The following is a 15,882-nucleotide window of genomic DNA, read 5'->3' on the forward strand; positions in this document are numbered from 1 at the left end:
ACTGATTGATCACTCTTATCTCCTGTTCCAAACGGTAACAACTATAATGGCTCCAGAACCCCTATTCAAATAAACAAATATATGAGTATAGTTAGGATAGGGAGGTGATATGAATGGGGATATATATATACTCTGGTATTTTGTGTATACAGATATATTTTTATAAATGGGCAAGGTTTTGATTCAACCTTGATTATGGATTTATTTCCAAAATAAAACAATTCTTTTTTTTTTTTTTGGTCAGCAGAAAGCTAATGTGGCTCTTGTAGCTATGGTTAGGAAAGATGAAAGATTTAATATAAATAATTTCCATTCCTTTTATAACTACTGTCAACTGAAGAAAAACGCACAACCTAAAAGTTGTGAGTTACGTTTATTCGAGGACCTTAGGAGAATTAAAGGCTGGGAGACAGCCTCTCCGGTAGCTGTGAGGAACTATTCCGAAGAAGTAAGGGAGGAGCCAGGATATATAGGAGTCTTTCCTGAAAAAAACAAAAACATGTAGTCAAACATCAAAAGATTACTGCTGATCACAAAAAATACAGACCTCTCAAGTTAATGATTTTAGTGCTTTCCTATATGATGTAAGAGTCTGGGCTGTTGAAATTATTCCTTAGATATGCATCTTAACTATCTAGGTCCAATATCCTGTTTTTCTCCATCCTGTATTTCCCTCAGGGAGCACCCTTGGGGGCAGCCACAGTGGCTGATGACTTGATGGCTTGATAGCTTGATGGACAGCAACATTCATTGTCTACTAGAATGGCAGGCAGCATTTTTTTATCTGCACTACAATAGCACAGAATAAAGATTCTTATGCTCAGATGATCTTTCTCAAGTTTGTACATAAATATTGTCAATTCAGTGATGGGGAGGAACTTATAAACATTTATTGTCATTTAAATAAGAATAAAAATAGATTTTCTCTTCTTTTTGGCAAGTACTAAATGATAAGGTATTATAATGTGAGTCTAGGGGCTTGTAACTAATCCTATACTTTGCTTTTTTGTCAGTGATTTTAGCTGACCTTTTAGGTTGATTTTTTAAGTGAATTTAAAATAAAAAAGGAAAAAATCTCTACCATATTCTTTTCTAATTCTAATCACTTAATGCTTAGACTAAGTTGATTCAAACATTTTTTAAACATTTTATTTTGAAAAAATTATAGATTCATAGGAAATTGCAAAGATAGTACAGAGAGGTTCCATTTATCCTAATCCCATTTCTCCCAGTGGTTACAAATTAAATAATTATAGCACAATATCAAGAGCAGGAAATTGACATTGGTATAATGTTTAGTTGTTTTTTATCACATATGTAGGTTCATGTAACCACTAAGATACAAAACTAACACCTCATTGCAAAGATCTTCTTAATGCTATCTCTTTATAGTCATATCCAGTGCTACCTCTTTATAGTCATAGCAAAAACTAATACTATAATTAAAGCTGCTGTGTACAATCATGTACAGGTTTTTTGTGTGAACCTAAGTTTTAATTTCTCTGAGATAAATTCCTAGGAATGTGATTGCTGGGTCATATTTATTATTTTTAAGAAACTCTTACACCATCTTTCAGAGTGTCTGTACATTTCCACAAACAATATATGAGAGATTTCATTCTGTGCATCCTTGTCAGCATTTGGTGTTTTTGATATTCTTTATTTTAGCTGTTCTCATGTGTATGTAGTGATAGCTCACTGTGATCTTAATTTGTATTTCCATAATAACTAGTGATGTTGAACACCTTTGTATGTACTTATTTGCCATCTATATATCCTCTTCGGTGAAATGTTTCTTCATGCCTTTTGCTCATTTTCTAGTTTGATTGTTTTGTTTTTAGTGTGGAGCTTTGAGAATTCTTTATATATTCTAAATATGAGTCCTTTGTCAGATATGTGACTTGCAAATATTTTCACCCAGTGTGTAGTTTGTCTTTACATCCTTTTAAGAATGTCTTTTGCAGAGTAAAGGTTTATAATTTTGATGGTTTATAATTTACGAGTTTTTTCTTTTATGGATTGTTCTTTTGATGTCATTCCTATGTACTCTTTACCAAGCCCTAGTTTCTGAAGATTTTCTCCTATTTTTCTCCCAAAGGATATATAGGTTATTTTTTTACCCTGTCATTCTTTTTTTTCTTGTGGTTTAAAAAAAGTACGTAAATTCACCACCTTAACCATTTTTAAGTGTACAGCTTAGTAGTATTAGATATATTCACATTGTTGTTAAACAGATCTTCTGAACTTTTTCATCTTGCAGGACTAAAACTCTATACCCTCTAAATAACTCCTTTTTTCCCCTCGTCCCCAGCCCCTGGTAACCACCATTCTCCTTTGTTTCTGTGGATTTGACAACTTTAGATACCTCACAGAAGTGAAATCATACAGTGTTTGTCTTTTTTGTGATTGGTTTATTTCACTTAGCATAATTCCTCAAGGTTCATCTATGTTGTAGCAGGTAACAGGATTTCCTTCTCTTTTAAAGCTGAATAAATTCCATTGTATGACTCTACTGCATTTTGTTTATCCATTCATCTCTTAACAGATGTTTGCTTTGCTTCCACCTCTTGGCTATTGTGAATAGTGCTGTATGAACATGGATGTGGAAGATTTAGCTTTAAGCCTTGTAATGAAATTTGTGTTCCATTTTGAGATATTTTTTGCATAACATGTGAGGTTTAAGATGAGGGTCATCTTTTTGGATAACCAATTCCTCCAGCAACATTTGTTGAAAAGACTCTTTGGCAGTACTTGTGTGGGAGTATTTCTGAATTCTTTATTCTGTTCCATTGTTCTGTATGTCTATCCTTCTGTCAGTACCACACAGTCTTGTGTAACAGTTGTATAATCTTGAAATTGAATGAAGCGATTCCTCCTTTATTCTGATTTTTCAAAATTGTTTCAGCTATTCTATTTCTTTTTTCCTTTCCAAATAAATTTTAGAATAATTTTGCTTTATTTATTAATTATTTAATAATTATCTTCAGGAAAAAACCTTACTGGATTATGATAATTAAATCTGTATATCACTCTGGGGAAAACTGACATCTCTACTTTGTTGAGTCTTCCAATTTACAAACACCAAATGTCTATTCATTTAGATCTCCTTTGGTTTCTTTCTGTTTTGTGGATTTCAGCATAGGAGTCCTGTGCATGTCTTGTTAGATTTATACATGTCCTTAATCTTTTTGATTTCTAGAGATTATACACAGTATCATATTCTTTTTTTTTTTTCGGTTCACGGGCTTCTCACTGTTGTCGCCTCTCCCGTTGCGGAGCACAGGCTTCGGACGTGCAGGCTCAGCGGCCATAGCTCACGGGACCAGCCGCTCCGCGGCATGTGGGATCTTCCCAGACTGGGGCACGAACCCGTGGCCCCTGCATCGGCAGGCGGACTCTCAACCACTGCACCACCAGGGAAGCCCCGGTATCATATTCTTAACTTCAGTTTGAGTGGTCATTGCTTTTATATAGAAATACAATTAATCTTTGTATGTTTTACTTGGATCTTAAGACATTACTGAACTGTAAACTGTTAAATATCAGTTCTAGAAGTTTTTGGTATATTTCTTAGGATTTTTTAGGTAGACCATCATGTCATCTGCAAATATGTACAGATTTATATCTTCCTTTCCAATCTGTGTGTCTTTTATTTATTTTTCTTACCTTATTGAGCTTCCTGGAACTTCCTGTAATATGTAGACTAGCAGTGGGGATAGGAGACACCACTGCATTGTTCCCAAACTTAAAAAGAAAGCTTTCCACTTTCACCATTAAGTATGATGTTAGTTATTGGATTGTGTAGATGTTCTTCATCAAGTTGAGGATGTTCCCCTCTGTTCCTCATTTTCTGAGTTTTTATCATGATTGGGTGTTGCATTTTGTCAAAGGCTTATTTTGCACCAATTGTTGATAATTGTGATTTATCTCCTTTACACCGATAATATGGTGGATTACAAGGATTGATTTTAAAATATTGAGCCAGTTTACATCCCTGGAATAAATTCCACTTGGTCATGGTATATAACTCTTTTTATATATTGCTAAGTTCCATTTGGTAATATATTTTTAAGGATTTTTGCTCTATATTCACAAGGGGTATTGGTCTATAGTTTTCTTTTGTACTATCTTTGGTTTTAGTGTAAGGGTAACACTGATTTCATAAAAATTATTGGGAAATGTTTGTTCCTCTTTTATTTTCTGAAACAAATTATGAAGAATTGGTGTTATTTTCTCTTTAAATGTTTGGTAGTATTCACCAGTGAAATCATTTGGGCCTGGAGATTTCCTTTTTGATATTTTTTAAATTATCAATTTAATTTCCCTAATAATTGTAGAGCAATTCTATTAACTTTTGTACATTGTGTGATTTGTTTGTGCAGTAATTGTGTAGTTTGTTCCATCTAAATTGTCAAAATTTATGTGGGCAGAGTTGTTCATGCTATATCTTTATTATCTTTTTAATGTCTGCAGGTTCTCTAATGATATTGCCTTGTTTCCTTCCTGATATTGGTCATTTCTGTCTTATTTTTGCTTTGTCAGTCTTGCTGGAGGTTTGTCAATTTTATTGACCTTTTCAAAGGACCAGATTTTTGTTTCATTGATTTTGTCTATTATTTGTACTTTCAATTTCATTGATTTATGTTCTTATATATATTATCCTTCTGCTTGCTTTGGATTTATTTTTTCTTCTTCTAGTTTCTTGGGGTGAGAGCTTAGATTGATTTGAGACTTTTCCTCTTTTCTAATGTAAGAATTTAATGTTATGAATGTCCCTGTCAGCATTGCAATAGCTATATCCCATAAATTTGATGTTGTATCTTCATTTTCTTTCTGTTCAGTGTATTTTTAAAATTTCCCTTGAGATTTCCTCTTTGACTCATAGGTTATTTACAAGTGTATTGTTTAACTTTCAAGTTTAGAGATTTCCTGTTTGCTTTCTGTTACTGATTTCTACTTTGATTCCATTTGGATGAAAAAATACTCTGATATTAGTTTTGGGGTTTTTTTTTAATTTGTTGATGTTTGGGTTATGATCCAAGATATGATCTATCTTGGTATGTGTTCCATGGGCACATGTTCCGCTGTTTTGTGTTAGTGTTCCATATATGTAAATTAGATACTATTTGTTGATGGTGTTGTAATAGGGAAGAACAAATCCGACTCCATATTGGATCTGTTCCTTTTACTTTAACCTTGTGCTTTGTTGCCTGTGGTTAGTCATGCTGGCTCTGCAGCTTTTGTAAAAGAACGTTGCCTAAAAAAAAAAAAAAAAGAATGTTGCCTATAGCCTGAAATATATAGGAGCCCTATTCTCAGGGCTCTGACCTGTAAGAGTCCATTCATATAGAGATAAAAATTTGCAGAACAAAGTATAGCATGTGTTGGAGCTTTACAGGAACATCTTGACCTGACCTTCGTGGACAGCTGCAAGAACAAAGGGTTTCAATACCAAGAAGTTTGTAGCAACTAACCACTCTCCCCCCTCCCCCCACCTTGCCTTTAAAAGTGCTTTGCTGCAGCCATTCAAGGAGTTCAGGGCTTTTTGGACACAAGCCACCTGTCTCCTTGTATGGCTCTGTAATAAACATTTCTCTGCTCCAAACTCTGACGTTTCATGTTTCAGTTTGTTTGTCCTCACTGTGTGTGGGGCACAAGAACTTGTATTTGGTAACAGTGTTGTTATTTTACATGCTTGCCATTTTTTCTGTCTAGTTGTTCTATCAGTTGAGAGAAGGATGTTGCAGTCTCCAGCTGTAATTGTGGGTTTGTCTATTTCTTCTTTCAGTTCTATTAGTTTTGCTTCACATATTTTGCAACTCTGCTGTTTGGTCTACATTTGCTTGGTGGGTTGATTCTTTTACCATTATGAATTGTCCTTTTCTGTTAATGGTAACTATCTTTGCTCTGACAACCACTTCATTGGATAGTAATAGTCTCCACTCCTATTTCCTTTTGATTAAAGTTTACATGGCATATATTTCCATCCTTTTACTTTACTGTTTTATCATTGTTTTCTTTTTCTTGCATTCCTGTGGGTTACTAGAACATTTTTTTACATTCCATTTTGATTTATCTATAATAGCTTTGTATATCTTTGTTAGTGGTTTCTCTAGGTATCATAATGCATAACTTATTACAATTTACTGATGTAGACATTTTACCAGTTTGAGTGTAGAAACTTTATCTTCTTTTATGTCCCTTTACACTCCTGTTTATTATGTACACATATTAAATATTTCCTTTACATTTACATTATACTGACAACCAGATCAATGTTGTAATTTTTGCTTTAACAGTAAAAAATAATAGAGAAAATCAAGAGAAGAAAGTCTATTGTATTCACTGATATTTTTATTCTTTTCCATTGTTATTTCTCTCTTCATGATGTTCCAAAATTTCTTCTTTTATAATTGCTTTCTCTTCAGATAACTTTTTTTTTTTTTTGGTAATAAAGTACTGAACTTTATTGAGAAGTTTCAAGCATCAAGAACTGAGGAAGTATTTTTTAGTTCAGTTTATCAAAATACTTCAGTTTTCCAGCTGGATCTGGGATTACTGTTTCACCACCAGGTTTCCAACCACCAGGGCAGACTTCTCCATGTTTATCAGTGTACAGGAATGCTTGAACCAAACGCAGTGTCTCATCCACAAATCTCCTCCCAGGAAGGTCATTCAGAGTAATCTGTTTTAGGATTCCTTTGTCATCAGTAATGAAGAGACCTCTAAGAGTGTGGCCCGAGTCTTCCAGATATACGCTCTAGTCCTTTGAGATCTGATGGTTCAAATCTGAAAGAAGTGGAATCCTTATTGGCCCAAGTCCTCCTTGTCTTCGAGGGGTATTAATCCAGGCCAAATGGGTAAACTGTGAATCGACAGAGCATGCTACCACTTCAGTGTTTATGGATCTGAATTCCTCAGTTCTATTACCAAAGAATAACTGATTTCAGTTGGACACACAAAGTGAAATCAAGTGGGTAGAAGGAAAAAACAGGTATTTCCCACAATAGTTAACTTCCAGCTGCTTAAATTCTCCATTTATCACAGCTGTTCCTTCCTAATAAGGTGCTGGCTTGGAAATCTTGGCTTTGCTGAGGTGCAGGGAGTGGTTGGCAACCGAAACCTGGGACGCCTACCTACCAGGTACACTTGTCTACACGCATAGAAGTGGCACTCCTCTTCATGGGTTGGGGGCCTCTCCTCCACCTCCAAGCCCCACAGAGCTTTGGCCGGCAGCAGGAACAGCAGCAGCAGCAGCAGCAGTAGCTTTCGGCTCCAGCCAGGGGCCGAAGTGGTTGCCGGTAGCCGCTGCAGCACCTCCATGACCACGCGAGGGCAGTTGCACGTCCCTTGGCTCGAGCGCCACTTCTCCCGCCACGAGGCAGCTACAACCGTGCACCCAATGCCCATGTGAGCCGAAGCACGGCGTTGCAAGACCTGCCCCGCCTCCTCATTCCCCCATCCCCCGGGCTCCCCACCTGGCCACATAGGTGTGAGCCCCACCTGCTTACGCCCTGCAGAGAACTTTCTTTAGCCATTCTTTTAGGGTAGGTCTGATGGTGACAAAGTTTTTTAGCTGCCCCTCATTGAGAATGTCTTGATTTCTACTTCATTATTGAAGGATCATTTCACCAGATATAGAACTTAGGATTTACAGTACTTTGAGCATTTGAAAAATGCTGTGACTCTTCTTTCTGTCCTTCATGGTTTTTGATAAGAAACCCACTGTCATTCAGTTTGTTTTTGTCCCAGCAGATAAGGTGTTTCTGTATTGCTGCTTTCAAGATTATTTATTTTTAGTTTTCACAACATGGATTACAGTGTGTCTTGGCATAGATTTCTTTGGGTTTATGGTGTGTTATTTGCACAGCTTCTTGAATCTGTAGGTTTATGTCACTTGCCAAATTTGGGGAAAGTTTCAGCCATTATTTATTTCTCGGAGTACATCTTCAGTGCTGCCATTTCCCTTCTCCTTCTGGGACTCCAGTAACACAAATGTTTATCTTTTGTTGTTATCCTACAGGTCCCTAAGGCTCTGTCATATTTTTTAGTCTAGATGATCTATGTTGTAGATTGGGCAATTTCTATTGTTGTCTTAAGTATGACTGATTTATTCTTCTATCATCTCCATCCTGCTGTTGAGCTTATCTACTGAGTTTTTAAAAAAATTTCAGTTATTGTATTTTTCAGTTCTAAAATTTCTATTTGGGTCTTCCTTATACCTTCTGTTTATTTTCTGATACTTTTTATTTATTTGCTCTTTTTTCATTTGTTCATAAATGCTCACTGAAGCATTTTGATGATGGCTATTTTAAAATCATCATCAGATAATTCTCTTTTCATCATGGTATTGGCATCTGTTGATTGTTTTTTCTTATTCAGTGAGACATTTTCATGATTTATGGTAAAACGAGTGAGGTTTTTATTGAAACCTGGATACTTTAGGTATTGTGAAACACTTTGGTGGGAAAAGGGGTACTTCACCTGGTTACTGTCAGGTAGAGTTGGAAATCCAAGTTCTTTTGCCTCCATTGACATCCAGGGAAGGAGGGGTACCTTGTCCCTCTAGGATGGAAGTGGGAATTCAGCCTTCCACTGGGACTGGGAGAGGTGCCTTATTACCACCAGGTGGGTTAAAAGTCTCAGCTCCCCACTCAACTTTTGCTGCTGGTTGTGCATGGGGGAGCCACAGTGGTGGTGTTTGGCTGGAGAAGAATAGTTATTTTCTAAATGTCTTTCTGCCTCGCTAGATTTTTCCTTTCCTGGTTCTTTGGCTAAAGAGAGGAGAGCTTTCTGTACCTGAACCCATTGGTTTTTCCAGGCTGTTGGCTTCTCTAGCACCTAGAATCAGGAATCTCATTGGTGTGTCATAACTTGTTTCCCAAAGTTCCTAGTTGATCTGCATTCTTGTCCTCACTTTTCAGAATATTTTACTGTAAATATTAAATATTTACTTATTTAATAAGGCACAGATTGTTAGCTATACTTGGATGGAGAAATAGAGGAAAATATGTCAACTACGTCTTTCCAGACATGGATCTCCCCAATCATTTCTTCTTTTTTTTAATCTAGTCACTGCCCAAATACAATTACTCACCCCTTTTAAATTGGCCTCATATGCTTTACAACACAAACACTTCTTTATTAGCCGTTCATCATTTTAATATATATATTTAATTATTTCAATTAAAGTAAGAGTCAAGTGTAATACATAGTGAAATATGCTATTATTCTCCCTAATGTGTTTTTCTTTTTACCTTGACTGACTGGCAGGACCATTAAAATGCTGTTTGGAATATTGATTCTCTTTTGTAGCAGTAGACATTTTCATAGAATACAAATTTTGAAATATTTTGTAACTGTTTTTGCTAAACTAATTGAAAATGACATTGCAATGTTGGAAAAAAAAATCACCCAGGACAAGCAAATATGTTCTATACATTAATTTCATTTTAAATGTCCATTTTTGTCAAGGCCACAGTTGTCTTTTAAATTTTCTAAACATATCTTGATATGTTTTGAAAATTCCTTTCTAACTTCCTATCTGATGTGTCAAAATACAGAATCCCAGCTGTACGCAGTTTTTTTTGTTGGACTTGAGCACGAATTGTTTTACAAAACTTGAATTTCCTGGGTGTATAATCAAAAATCAAAAAGTCAGTGTTTTCTATTATCTAGTGCCTTTAAATTCACATTTAAGTGATTATTAAAAATTTAAAATACCTTTTATAATACTTAAATTTTTAATTCAGAGTACATTTTATTGAATTTAAATACATATTAGGCATATCCTTTGAGTTAATGCAACAAAAACATTTTTAAACATTCTAATACAAACATTTTCTGTGCTGTTTACATAAATACAGAAAGACATTAATGAGAATTTAGACACACATGCTAAAAAAAACATTACAACTACTAGGAAATATGTCATAATAAACCCATGGTCCTTGATTTAAAAAAAAAAAAAAAGTAAAGTTTATGGTAAAATTTCTATCTTAAGAGACACAAAAGCAGTTCATGTCATCATATTTTGTGGTATTTTTAAACCATTACATAGCATGATAGTTAATTATATATGTAATAAGTCTAATATTTTCATTTGTTTATCAAATAAACTTTAGAAAAATAAGAATTTGTGCTAATTATTTTCTGAGGTAAATTACAAATTAAATAGCAAAATCAATTTTTATAAGCAAAAGTTCTTAATAGATAACACACCAAAATAATATATAGACTTTAACCAATACCCTAAACAAGTTTCACTAGCATTCTCCCATTTGGGACATGAGAAATAATGAAATATAAATGTTACAGGTTAATCATGTGATTAAAAGTAATTTTGACAATGTTAGTCATGAGTGACGTTCACTGATTTCATGAGTAAATTTTATTATAAGGGCATAATCAGGCATTCCTGATTTATTGAGAATTATATAGATATTATCATTATGACACATTAATCATGAAGGTAAGCAAGTCCAAAGAATTGTCTAGTTCGTTTCACAGGCCATCAAACACAGGACTTTCTTTCCCAGCTTCTCTTACAACCTGTGAATCACATTTTCGAATGCTGATACAGTTTAATCATACTACTTTTGAAAAGTAATAAATCTTTAAGCTTACTAAATTGTCTCATTATAGGCACATCTCTATAGTGAAACTCACCTGGCATTTGCTAAAGATAGGTCATTCCTTGGAGGTAAATTTCAAAGTGTTTATTACTCAAAATTGCAGATATTACTGCTGTGCCTAGGCTAGATCATCCATAAAGTACTTAGCTCCTACCTACAGGCTAAAAATGTGACTTACAGTCTGTTTTCTGTTTGTCTTGGTAAAATTACACATAGCACTTTATTTCATTCTCAGTGTTTGGATGATAAATTTTATGGTCACACTAGTTATTGAGAAAACAATGAAGACTTTCAAACAGAAGTATATTGATTCCCCAGCACCACTGCAGGAACACAAGTATGCCACAGAATAGGTTCTATAGGCCTTAAGAATAAAATTATGGAACTTATTATTTAACTGACCATCGAAAGGAGTGAAATTTTTTTTAAAGAAAGACAGTTAATAGATAATAGCCTCATTTTTCTAAGAAGCACCTAAGTAGCAGGCCAAAGCTGTTCAACGTAGTTAAACCTAGACTCTTGAGGAGGACTCCTTGGATTTCAATCCCAGATCCAAATACCTAATCTCTCAAGCTTCAGTTTCCTCATCTATAAAAAAGTAGTTAATAGTTTCTGTAGCATAAGATGATGTGGAAATTAAATGAGATAACACATTTCAAAGTATTTAGCACAGTACCTGTCACATGCTAAGCACTCAACAAATGTGTTTATTACTATTTAATAATATGATATACCCTCAATAAAGAACTCAGCTGATAAACTGAGCATGTAACTGACCTTTCAGGTATACTGCAAATACATTCCTAAATATCACGTGAAAGAAATGCACATAGATAGTTCCAGTTTTCTTTTTATCTATGCTAGAGAAGATAAATTCGCAATTAATCAAAATCAAAGTAGACAGTACATAAATATGTATAATTTAAGATTCCAAAATAATTGAGTCATTCATCTATTTTTCAGTCATTCAATAAATATAAATTCAGAGAAAGCTATAATAGGTCAGTGTGCCTTTTAATTAATACTGGAACACACACTTGAACTTGCTGCCACTTAAACATGCTAACGGGAAGCAAGTCCCTAATTCACTGCATAACTTGTTCAGTTAGAGAAGATTCATTTTCTATAAAGAAGTAGATATTCAGTAAATAATTTGCATAAATCTATTTAAATGCCTCAAAGATGAAAACCCAGGGAATAAGTGAGCGGAACTGACATTCTTTTTCTTTTGATGAATTTAATTAACGACAAACTTTCAGTGACCAAAACTAACCAACAAAAGCTTTCTAAAAAATATATTTAATACAAATTTTAAATTGGATTCTGAGATATTCTGAGGTACTCTTGAGGTACTCTGAGATATTCTTGATGTATTGGCAGGGAGGAGGAAAGAGAAAATTAGTGGAGTGGACACTAATATCTACAGTACCATGCAAAGAACTACAATTACTAAAATTCTTTATATATATAAAGTCAATACACTGTATTATTAAAATAAAGGATTGGGCTTCCCTGGTGGCGCAGTGGTTGGGAGTCCGTCTGCCGATACAGGGGACACAGGTTCGTGCCCCGGTCCGGGAGAATCCTACATGACGTGGAGCGGCTGGGCCCGTGAGCCATGGCCGCTGGGCCTGCATGTCCGGAGCCTGTGCTCCGCGGTGGGGGAGGCCACAGCAGTGAGAGGCCCGCGTACCGCCAAAAAAAAATAATAATAAATAAAAATAAAATAAAGGAAAAAAGGTTAACATTTGCACTGCCTATGAAAAATAAAGGACAATAGGAACTTCTTTTTTTAAGTTTTTTTGATGTGGACCATTTTTTAAGTCTTTATTGAATTTGTTACAATATTGCTTCTGTTTTATGTTTTGGTTTTTTGGCCGGGAGGCATATGGATCTTAGCTTCCTGACAGGGATCAGGGATCAAACCCGCACCCCCTCTGTTGGAAGGCGAAGTCTTAACCTCTGGACTGCCAGGGAAGTCCCAATAGGAATTTAGATAAGTTGAAAGCAACATACCCCGTATAATAGTTTAGGAATCAGAACTCCCTTTGCTCATTTGATTATTACACGTTATTAAAATCTGACAGGACGTTTTATTCTATTATTACTGTTTTTCAAAGAAGTAGAAGCAAACAGTGAAGTTTTAAAGGCTTGTTTATCTCTGTTAAAGTATTTTGTTTCAATTTTGAAGTCATAATTTAGATTTTTCTTCTAAAAATAAGTATAACTTTATGAAATTTGATGTTTACCTGTACATTTATCCATGCACCACACACTTCATGGCATCTCCAATGTACCCTCTCTGTGGTAGGTACGGGATACAGAAATAAAAGCAGAATCCAGGAAGGAGACATATAAGTGCATATTTATAATACAGGGTAATAAGCACAAAGAAACATGGAGTTATTTGAGCCCATAAGATGGCACATACTCAGCTGGGTATGAGGGATCTGCCAGGAAGTAACATCAGATTAAAGTCTTGAAAGCTGAACTTGAGTTCATCAAAAGGGAGGAGCACAGGGGGCAGCATTCTGGACAGACTCTCTATGTCAAGGCTAAATCAAGACAGTGGGAAAGGATTCACAATTTGGAAAACTGCAATACTAAGATATGGCAAAGGTGAGCCTGTAGAGCTTTGTCATGGAAGCTGCCACATTAAGCTACATAGTGAGATTTGTGTTTCAGAAATATGGCCCAGCAGCAATGCAAAAAATGATTAACCGAAGATGAGACTGAGGTAGGAAAATCAAGACCTTAGCTGTTGCAGCTGGCGAGCATGGGGTAGGGGAAGCAGTGGGTGGATTAATGAGCTATTAAAAAGGCCAAAGGAATAGAGACTCATGACTAATAAACATTAGTTAATAGAGAAGAAAATAGCACAGTGAGCTCTAGGTTTTGGCCTGGGTAACTAGATGCTGAGAAAAAAGGGAAAGACTGCAAAGAGAAGATTTACATTAGAGCATAAACTGAATATGAAAATATCTGGGAATTTTAAGACATCATTAAATCTACTTATTATGCTGCAAAACTCTGTTAGCTAGAAAGATTGATAGAATTTCCCAAGGTGTCTAATATATAAACGTGGAGTAGTTTTCCTACTTCAGCTTTTCTGCTTGCTTAGTATTTTCAGTTGGTCATTTCAATTTACAATTGGTCATTTTTAGTTAATCCATTCATCTCCGTGAGGTTAGTTAATGGAAGCATTCCATTTTTAACCTAACAGTGGTGGATAATTTTCTGGAAGTTCTCCAGAGACACTCTGAAAAGCCAAAATTCAACTTTAATTTTCTGAGTACCTTTTCTGCTTAAAGTTACTGAAGTGAATTGTCTTTGCTAGGAAAAATAGCAAGCATTAACACTTAAAAATTCAATTTACTACATAAATATTTCAGATTATTTTACATTGGGGTAGCAATTTTTCTTGCTTGAGAACCGTTTTGTGATGGCACAAGAGAAGAATGCGTACTGCATATGAGCTACAATTGGGGATTTGTATATGTCCAGTCACAAATACATTGTTTTGAATTGGACTTAGTCAAATAGCAGGTCTGAATAATTTTTCACTGAATTCAAATTGTTTAGATTAATAAGTGAACTGCTTGGTTGTCTGCCATCATATAGATACCACCCAAGATCATTTTATCAAATTAATAATTAATTAAACCAAAACAAATGCCTGGCTTATTGCTCTAAAACAAGAATAAGATGAAACTTGCCATTACTTAAATGATGTAGTCTATTCAACAAAACTTGTGTCAACAGTTAACATGCTTTACACAAAACACTGCTGCAACAAAATGAGTAGCTTCCAAGTGACACTTTATGTGTATTATTTATACTAGTAATATTGTCATCATTAGTTAAGATGCCATATAAAGTATAATTTTTCACTACCTGAATTTTATAATTTTCTCAGCCAGAACATCATATAAATGTCTAAAAAGTATTTTTTTCAAATAATTGAACACCTCTTTTTCAAGCTTTAATCCCCTAGTCACCAAGATCATGGGTTCTTTGCCCCCATCCCAAATCCTTCCCTCTTTGCCTGTGATTGTTCGGAACCCTGCTGCACTGTGAGCAGGGGGACATCAGAACCAAGGGCCCCCCAGAAGGTTTCACATCACTGTCTTCAACCTAACCTAGTATCCTGCCATATGATGTTAATGTTACATTCAAAACCATTAACAACTTTTCATGTCTATTCAGATTTCATTGGACTTATAGCGATTTTTATAAAATAGTTCAGTTATATATGCAATAGAAACAAAGTATTCTATTTTAAAGAAAAGTCTAAGTTACTGGCAGCAACATAGAACTGCTTTAGTACTTCTTGATTTCAGACAAAGGCATTAGTATTATAAACCAGTAATAATTCATTTTTAGATATTTAGCCAGCCATGGATACCAGGAAATCATGAAGCACGGAAGCATGTCAGTAGCAGTGCTACATCCCGTCTGTGTGAACCTGTACCCTACAACATCAACACCAGCTGTCACTTAAGAAATCCAAAACCCATAGCTTTAAAAAATATTCTCCAGGGAGCTTCCCTGGTGGCACAGTGGTTGAGGGTCCGCCTGCTGATGCAGGGGACGCGGGTTCGTGCCCCGGTCCAGGAGGATCCCACATGCCGCGGAGCGGCTGGGCCCGTGAGCCACGGCCGCTGAGCCTGTGCGTCCGGAGCCTGTGCTCCGCAACGGGAGAGGCCACGGCGGTGAGAGGCCCACGTACCACAAAGAAAAAAAATAAAAAAACGTTCTCCAGAAAGACTAAATATCACTTTAGCCTGGTGTGGGAAAACAGTGGCGATGAGTGGAATGAGATTAGGAAACCTGCTTTCGTGGTGATGGAGATTTGGGGCAAGTGTATGGTTTTATTTCCTTGCCTTAAACCAATATTTTTGTAGGAAAAGTATGTTTTTCTTATGGACATTGTACAGTAACCATCATTAACAAAGGTAGAAAGTGCTAATTTCCCCTTGAGGACACTTTTTTTCAATATGACTGAAGGATGAACTTTACATGAAAATTATTACAAATACTTCTACACCTAGTAAACATGATTGGGGAAAAAAGCTTTTTAAGACAAATGGCAAAGGGTTTGTCTTTAATGAATTCTTTGGTTATAAACAGGTCTTGAGTGACATTTGCTCTGTGTAGTATTTGGTTTTGCTGGTGTCTGTTCTGTGTGTCACTTGAGGACTAGAATGAAATTAATTGTCCTGGGTTACAGCTCATAGAACATACTTAA

At 35.5% G+C, this 15,882-nt stretch overlaps 1 pseudogene; it reads right to left on the reverse strand.

Moving 5' to 3' along the window:
- Positions 1 to 205: 205 nt before the first annotated feature.
- On the reverse strand, positions 206 to 14,317 carry LOC149749550 (peroxiredoxin-4 pseudogene; annotated as a pseudogene).
- Positions 14,318 to 15,882: the final 1,565 nt, after the last annotated feature.

This window comes from Delphinapterus leucas, chromosome 3 (genome assembly GCF_059928025.1).
Source record: "Delphinapterus leucas isolate spDelLeu-1000000601 "Yukka" chromosome 3, BTC_Dleu_Yukka2, whole genome shotgun sequence".
Taxonomy (NCBI): Eukaryota; Metazoa; Chordata; class Mammalia; order Artiodactyla; family Monodontidae; genus Delphinapterus; species Delphinapterus leucas.